The sequence below is a fragment of the Monodelphis domestica genome, chromosome 5 (genome assembly GCF_027887165.1).
Source record: "Monodelphis domestica isolate mMonDom1 chromosome 5, mMonDom1.pri, whole genome shotgun sequence".
Lineage (NCBI taxonomy): Eukaryota > Metazoa > Chordata > Mammalia > Didelphimorphia > Didelphidae > Monodelphis > Monodelphis domestica.
In genome coordinates, this window is record NC_077231.1 from 37,062,557 (window position 1) to 37,070,210 (window position 7,654).

The window sequence follows — 7,654 nt, forward strand, 5'->3', positions numbered from 1 at the left end:
TAATCACCAGGAATGTATAGGGTGGAGGTCTATGACCCATGTGTGCTAGCCAGTGACAAATCAAAAATAACTGACTGCCCCCTGGGCAGTCTGAAGCAAAGTTAAAGCCGCCATTGGTATACCAAAGGCCCAAGAAGTGATGCAAAGAACTATCTTTAAATTTGGTGGTAGCTACCTGTGAGGGGTTCTTCCCCTTTGAACTTGGCCTTGGAGGAGCTTGAGACCTGACTACTTCCCTTTGTACTGACTCGTGGGTGAGTAAGAAGGGCTGATTCCCTTTCCTTGGCTTTTCTGGAGGCACTAGCCTCTGGAGAGGCCCCTTGTCTTGGAGGAAGCCTTGTGGCTGGAAGCCTTGTTTAATTAATCCTCTGTGTCCCCCTTTGCTGGGGCCTCTGAAGCCCTGCCTGGTTCAGACCAAGTTGGAGTATCTACCTCTCCCTCTCCCTCTCCCTCTCCCTCTCCCTCTCCCTCTCCCTCTCCCTCTCCCTCCCCCCCCCCTCTCTCTCCCTCTCTCTCTCTCTCTCTCTCTCTCTCTCTCTCTCTCTCTCTCCTCTCTCTCTCTCTCTCTCCCTCCCTCCCTCTCTCTCCCTCTCTCTCTCTCTCTCTCCCTCTCTCCCTCCCCCCCCTCTCTCTCTCTCCCTCTCTCCCTCCCTCTCTCTCTCTCTCTCTCTCTCTCTCTCTCTCTCTCTCTCTCTCTCTCTCTCTCTCCCTCCCCCCCCTCTCTCTCCCTCTCTCCCTCTCTCTCTCTCTCTCTCTCTCTCTCTCTCTCTCTTTCTCTCTCTCTCTCTCTCTTCTCTGCTCTCTCTCCCTCCCTCCCTCTCTCTCTCTCTCTCTCTCTCTCTCTCCCTCCCCCCCCCCTCTCTCTCCCTCTCTCCCTCTCTCTCTCTCTCTCTCTCTCTCTCTCTCTCTCTCTCTCTCTCTCTTTCTCTCTCTCTCTCTCTTCTCTCTCTCTCTCCCTCCCTCTCTTCTCTCTCTCTCTCCTTCCCTCCCTCTCTCCCTCTCTCCCTTCCTCTCTCTCTCTCTCTCTCTCTCTCTCTCTCTCTCTCTCTCTCTTTCCTTACTTTCACTCTCTCTATTTGTAAATAAACTATCATAAAAAGTCATTCTGACTTTAGTAATTAATTTGGAATTGAGTAATTAAATTCCCAACGACCATACTCTTAGATAATCAGTCCGACCATAAGTTTACCCTTCAGACATTAACTGGCCATCAGACTTTGGACAAACCTTTTAAACCTATTTGCCTTAAGAAAACCAACAACCAAACTTGTTTATTGTTTCTCCCAGTAATTAGTGCTTCTTCCCTTTTAACTGTGCATTAATTATATAGATATTTAAACGTCACATATGAATACCAGCATACATGTTCACATAAATCTACATGCTCATGTTTCTTAGGTATGTATATGTATATGCACACCTGTGCATATATAAACCCAAGTCCCCCTATGTTATTCCCCTGTCCATAGAATACGTTCCTTGGGCACATTAACTGTCACTTTTGTATTTACCTCCAAGTAGAGCGGTGAGTTGAATTGACTTCCTGGGCAAAATGGCACAGTTGGGCCCAAGACTCTGTTTCCAAAGTTGAAGACCCTTCTAGCTATCAGGACATTTAAGGGGACGAAGCAGAGATGAGTGACATTTTTGTCGCTTGACTAATCATGACTAATACTCGATGCAGAGCATGTAAAATACTCTCATTTCAAATCATATTCCATGAGAAGCGAAATGCACCCTCGAGGCGATGGTGGTATATTCAGAGATCTAGACCAGGTGGTAGAATATTACAAATTGATCCTAATCCAGCGAGCAATCAGAAACAGGGATGTATCAAATGCCAGGCACTAAATGATGGAAAGATGAAAAGATTTGAAAAATGAAACAGTGTTTTAAAAATACATACACTTATAAATAGCAAACATCTCTGCCCTAAATTTAAAACATACTCACTCTCTCTCAACAAATACTCATAATCAAGAAAAACAAATTCCTGCACTGACAATGTCCAAAAACATCAGTCTCCTTCTGTACCCTGAGGTGTTCCATCCATTCCCTTTCTGTGGGGAGGGTGGGGAGCATGCCTCCTCAGCCATTGGTCCTGTGGAAGAAAAAATTCTGCTTACATTCTGGAGGGATCTCAGCTGCGTCCCAATTTATCCCACAAGTCCTTTCCCCCCTGTTCCATTTGGATGGGCTCTTTTCCAATTGCAAACCTTCAAAAAAGTGCCGAGAAGTATTAAAAAATCGTAATGCTCTTCTTTTTCCTGCCAGCCTGAAGATTCAAGGCATAAAGATCCAGTGACAAGACAGCTGCTTTGCATCACACCAACCTTTTTACTATTTATATCATGTGCTAAAAATGCTAACTGTGTTACTGAAAAGGTTTATTTGAGATTTATTTTTACCTTTCCTTGAAAATGTGATATCGTAATTTTAAAACGATATTCATCTTTTAAACCCCAGAATACAGAGCTGCCAGAAGTATGCCAGAAAAAGCCCTGAAGTCTAAAAAGATCGCCTGCAATTAATTTTGTGTCTACAGAATGTCCACAATCCATTTGTTTATGCACCTTTTTTGGGAGCCATTTGCCCATTTTTTCCCTCTCAGTGTGGTGGTCCACAAAGAACAAAGAGCCTGCTCCTGAATGGCTGGCAGGGAGAAGCTCTCCAAAGCAGGCAAAGGGGCACAGAGCAGAACAATAGTTCCATACAGAGGCAATGAATATACTGCTTCTCTCTGTTTGCTGTACGTCCCATTTCCCTTAAATACTTATTCAGAATCAGGCTCTCCTGTAAAGTCTCAATAATTCCCCTTTTCTTCAAGGCTGGCTTTCTCAATGTGATCCTCTGATATAATTTCTGAGCAGGCAGTCAGTATGAAGAAAAAGGACTGGGTCAGCTTTCTTTTTGCAGCCTTGCTTGGCACCAAAATTCCTCTGGGACATGCCTGTTGGCCCCTTTTCAGCAGCACCATCCACAATAAAAGCCTCTTTCCTGGAGGTCAGAAATCAATCTCCCCTCGCCCATCTGCTTTCTTAGCAGTGACTTCCCGTCCTTCATGGTTAGGGTGGACTTTAAAAGATAACAGGTCCACTGCTTCAAAGATGCTCCCCTCCCCTCCTATCCTGCCTCTTTTTTAGCTTGCTTACAGCAATTTTCACCTCCCCTGCAAGCCACATTCACATGGGAAACTTGAGGCACAGGAACTCTCAACAGTCTTCGAGATGCTCCAGCTTTTCTGAAATTTCCCTGTTTGGGGGTGCAACAGGGAGGCTGTGCCTATGATTTCACTCATCAGCGTCTAGGCAGAGAGTTAGCGGAGGCACTGAGAGATCAGATGACTTGCCCAATGTCATACGAGCCTGTGTAGTGAAAATGGGACTAGGACTGGCCTGTAGGGCTCTGGGGCCACATTCTAGTCATTATGCTACCTCTGCTTTCTTAACCCCACATAAAACTTCCTGTCCCACAAAAGCATTTGCTAAAAGCAGACATCCTCAGCAGCGGAGAAGGCGAGCGTTTATTAATAGCCCCAGAATCCCCCATTGTACCAAGGCAGCCCATTTGGATTCTCCTGAGAAGCACCAGGAGTGGGACTACAGACCGCTTAGAGCAGGTGCTCCAATGGTTCCAAATGGCCAGAAGAGTTTGTTTTTAGTCCTAGAGAAACGCAGCCAATCTACGATGCAAAACGAAATCAATAGTTCTCAAAGTTCCTTCAGAAACACTCATTAAAACCTAATGTTATTGCTCTGAGGGAGCCATGACTCATTTCCATTTTACGGCAAGGGGATAAGAGGTTAAGTGCAGGGTTCTCTATTGAACAGGAGTGAGGAGTCCTGAGTTAGTTCTCAGACACTGCCTGAGCAAGTCTCTGTTGAATTGGTTGTTCTCAGATTGATTTCCCCTGGCAGCCAAACTGGCCACGGTGGCTCCTTTAATCTGTCATCCACGTTTTTGTTGAGAGCCTAGAGTTCAGAAAGGAGGCCTGCTATGATCACAGGACAGGTATGACAGAAGGAAATCTGCTCTATGAACTCTGTCCTTGAAGGGGAAAATAGATGCCTGGTTCGTCCAAATTTTCCCTCTGCTGAAATGCCAAATGGTGCTGGAAAGATTTTCATTATGTTTCCATGATTTTGACATTGATTCCTCTTCATTTTGTATCTCTTTCCACTCTCCAGAACACATACTCTACTGATAACGATTCAATCTAGTGTTCTTTTTTTTTAATTAAAAAAAATTCCCAATTAAAAAAATATTTATTTCCTTCCCTCTCCACCACTAGAAAAAGAAAACCCAATGAAACAATGGGAAATCCATTGAAACAGTAAGAAATATTGAGAAAAAATAAAGAATTCTTAAAAAGAAAATTGAATAGATCTGTAATTATTCATGTTAACGATCATTATTTTAACATTCAATTAACAAATATTAATAAAAATTAATATTTTAATATTTTAACTTCTCAACTCATAAAAATGTAATAACCTTTCCTTCATTCCTTTTCTTTGTTTCTGTGTTTTTTCATTTTTTTCTTTCCCCTTACCTTCTATCTTAGAGTCAATATAATATTGATAGGTATGATTGACAGCTAGGAAGTGTTTGAGATCATATTTGAACCCAGAACCTCCCATCTCTAGGCCTGGCTCTCAAACCAATGAGCTACCTAGCTGCCCCCATAACCTATTCTTTATCAATCGACAAACAGCAAGAACTTATATAGCAGGTACCATGGTATGATGTTATAGAAAGATGTTCACATCTCATAAAGGTTAAACATTTTGTTAATGTACTAACATCTCTGATAACAACTTTTTTCCCTTCTGTGACTCCATCAACTACAGCTGCAGAAGGGGAACGAAATCCCCTCTCCCTTATACATGTTGCTCTTTCAGGCCTGTGATGCTGCTCTCCAGGCATGGATATAAATGTAAATATGTGGCAACATCACCTGAAAACATCTTCACTTTCCGTCTAGATTTGTGATCTCTTTCACATAGCTAAAGAGGTGGGGAGGGTTGATCAGGAGAACTCTTCAATTGAATGAATCTTGCATCGCCTCCCTCATCAATCTGATAACACTGCAGTGTGACCCTTTGTCAGATGGGCATCTGTCCCACTTGAAATCTCCCCAGCCATTTGCCAATAGGGCTCCTGTAATTGATCACTAGTGACCGACCCTTTCCCAGTGAATGCAATATAAAAACAAAAGACATCAATGAAAATAAGGGGAAATTTTTTAAATATGCAAATCAGTAGGGAAAACTAACATACATACATACATATATATATATATACGTATATCATATGGTCTCTTAGCTGCAGCCCTCTTTGGCGAGTTCCAGGGCCCTTGCAGAAGGTGTGAGATCAAAGAAATCTTCAAATTGTGATCTGTCAGCCATAAAAGGGAACATAAACCAACTTGCTACTGAGCATTCTGCAGAAGTCAGCCTCACACATTAGCTTTGTGACTCCAGTGATTTAATCTTGTTTCTCCCCCCCCCCCAAAGAATATTCTACAAAAGGATACAGATAGAGATAGACTGAGGCCATCACTTGAAGACTGAGACCGAAGCTGAATATTGAGGCAAAGTGCAGGACCTGGTACTGGTTACCCTATCCAGAGGACCAGTGGTAGTGGAAGTAGCTTCCGAACTCCAGAAATCTGTATGCCTGTATACAGAACCCTGTATGAAAGGGTGTCTATACCAACCCCTCCAAGAATGCTAACTAGCTATACCAGTATCAATAGACCTTAAAAAAACAATCACAAGTATGACCATTACTGTATAAGGAAAAAAGAGCAAAATAGTGCATATCTATCAGATAGATATTTCTGTTGCTACATTTGCAAAGTAAATAAACAAATACTCATGACAAATAAAACAGATACATAACTCAAACATATGGCAATTAACATGTGTATTGATAAACATACATAATTACATTCAAGATACACTTTACATGGGCAGCCTCTTGCCTTATTGCCTAATTCAATATGTAATTTTTGATTCATCTGTAATACCACATTAGTTTGGCCACTGGCCAGAGGATCTAGCTGTTTTGCAACCTGCTGACCTTTCTTTCCCTATTTATACCTGAGCTGGTTGATGGTATGTATGTATGGTGATCATTATCATCATAGTTATAAATCCTGCCTCCCTGTTCCTGAGCTTATAGGAAGTACAGGTTGGCTAACAGTACTCCATACTCTACAGGTTGTCTCTGTTCCCTAAAAATCTATACAGCTGGATTTCTAGGCAGCAAAAGAGTTGCCTCTGGGGTCATTCCTCTTGTCCTTTCTGAACTAGGTTTCTTCTTTGTTCAAGGTAATGTCTCCTTTACTGGAAATGTCATTTTCAGAGCCAGTATATGGCTCAGTCTTTGCAGAACTGGGGTGATTTCTTTTGCCAGAGTTTACTCAGTCCACCTCTTTTCTCCACCTGCTCCTCGGAAAATTCAGTTAATTCTCCTATAAGTCACAAACAAGTTTGCAAAACAATTGTCTTGATTCAGCCTCCTCTCTGATGCTTTTCTGTAAACAGGTAAGCTGCACATTCTCTCAGTAATTTCATCTTGATTAGTTTTCCATCTGTCTGCTAACCAGTGTATCCCTTGAACACCAAAATTCCTCAGCTAAACTTTATCTTCTTGTTGGAAACTTGACAGGATCCTTAGGCATCACCATATTATCTATGTTTCTTGTTATGGTTCTATAGCTCTTATTGACCAAAGTCATGGCTACTTTCAGCTTCTCTCTCAGCTAAAAGATAAGGGTTCATTTTATTTGGCACCCACTGTTTCACCTGGTTTTGACTCTACTACCTCTACTACTACTACTACTACTACTACTATCACCACCACCACCACCATCACCATCATCATTCCTCCCCATTCCAAGTATCCTCTGGCATTTGAATCCCAGTTTTCACACTCCTTTTGTATATTATAGTCCCCAATTAGTTTATAAGCTCCTTTTTCTTATTTGTATCCCCAGAGCTTAACACAGTGCCTGGCACTTAAAGATTTATCATATCAAACCTTACTGGTCGCCAGGATTTATAGCATCTTCATTCTCCAAAATTCCAAAGCAAAGGTGGTTCTTAGCCAAACATAAAAAACTATAGTGTAAAACCTATGGCATCATTCATGGTGGAATTGTACACATGCACTAGAAGTACCACAAGTTGGTTCCACTGAGAGTTTTACTCTGGGACTAGAGTTTTGAATAAGTTCATTTGAAAAGTTCCGAAGCTAAGGGTCTTCTTCCAGAAGGTAACGAGTAGTACTATACTGTTGATACCTGTCAAAGCTAATATTTCTGTGGTGCCTTGCTCTTAGAATGGATCCTTGGGGGCAGCTGGGTAGCTCAGTGAATTGAGAGCCCAGCCCAGAGATGGGAGGTGCCAGGTTCAAATCTGACCTCAGACACTTCCCAGCTGTGTGACCCTGGGCAAGTCACTTGAGCCTCATTGCTTAACCCCTTACCATTCTTCTGCCTTGGAACCAATATACAATATTGATTCTAAGAAGATATGGGTTTGAAAAAAAAGTCAATGCACACAAGTGCCATAGTTCTAATGGTACTTAAATTCACCAAATAGACAGCACATGAGTTGGCAGAGCTTTTCTTTGCACACACTGGCTA

At 42.2% G+C, this 7,654-nt stretch overlaps 1 long non-coding RNA gene across 1 annotated transcript; it reads right to left on the bottom strand.

The window, feature by feature from the left end:
• Positions 1 to 1,270: 1,270 nt before the first annotated feature.
• On the bottom strand, positions 1,271 to 4,319 carry LOC130454473 (uncharacterized). Its single transcript, XR_008912069.1, has 2 exons — positions 1,954 to 4,319; positions 1,271 to 1,847 (listed from the first exon to the last, which is right to left on the bottom strand). It is a non-coding gene; the product is annotated as an uncharacterized LOC130454473 (long non-coding RNA).
• Between the last annotated feature and the right edge of the window lie 3,335 nt (positions 4,320 to 7,654).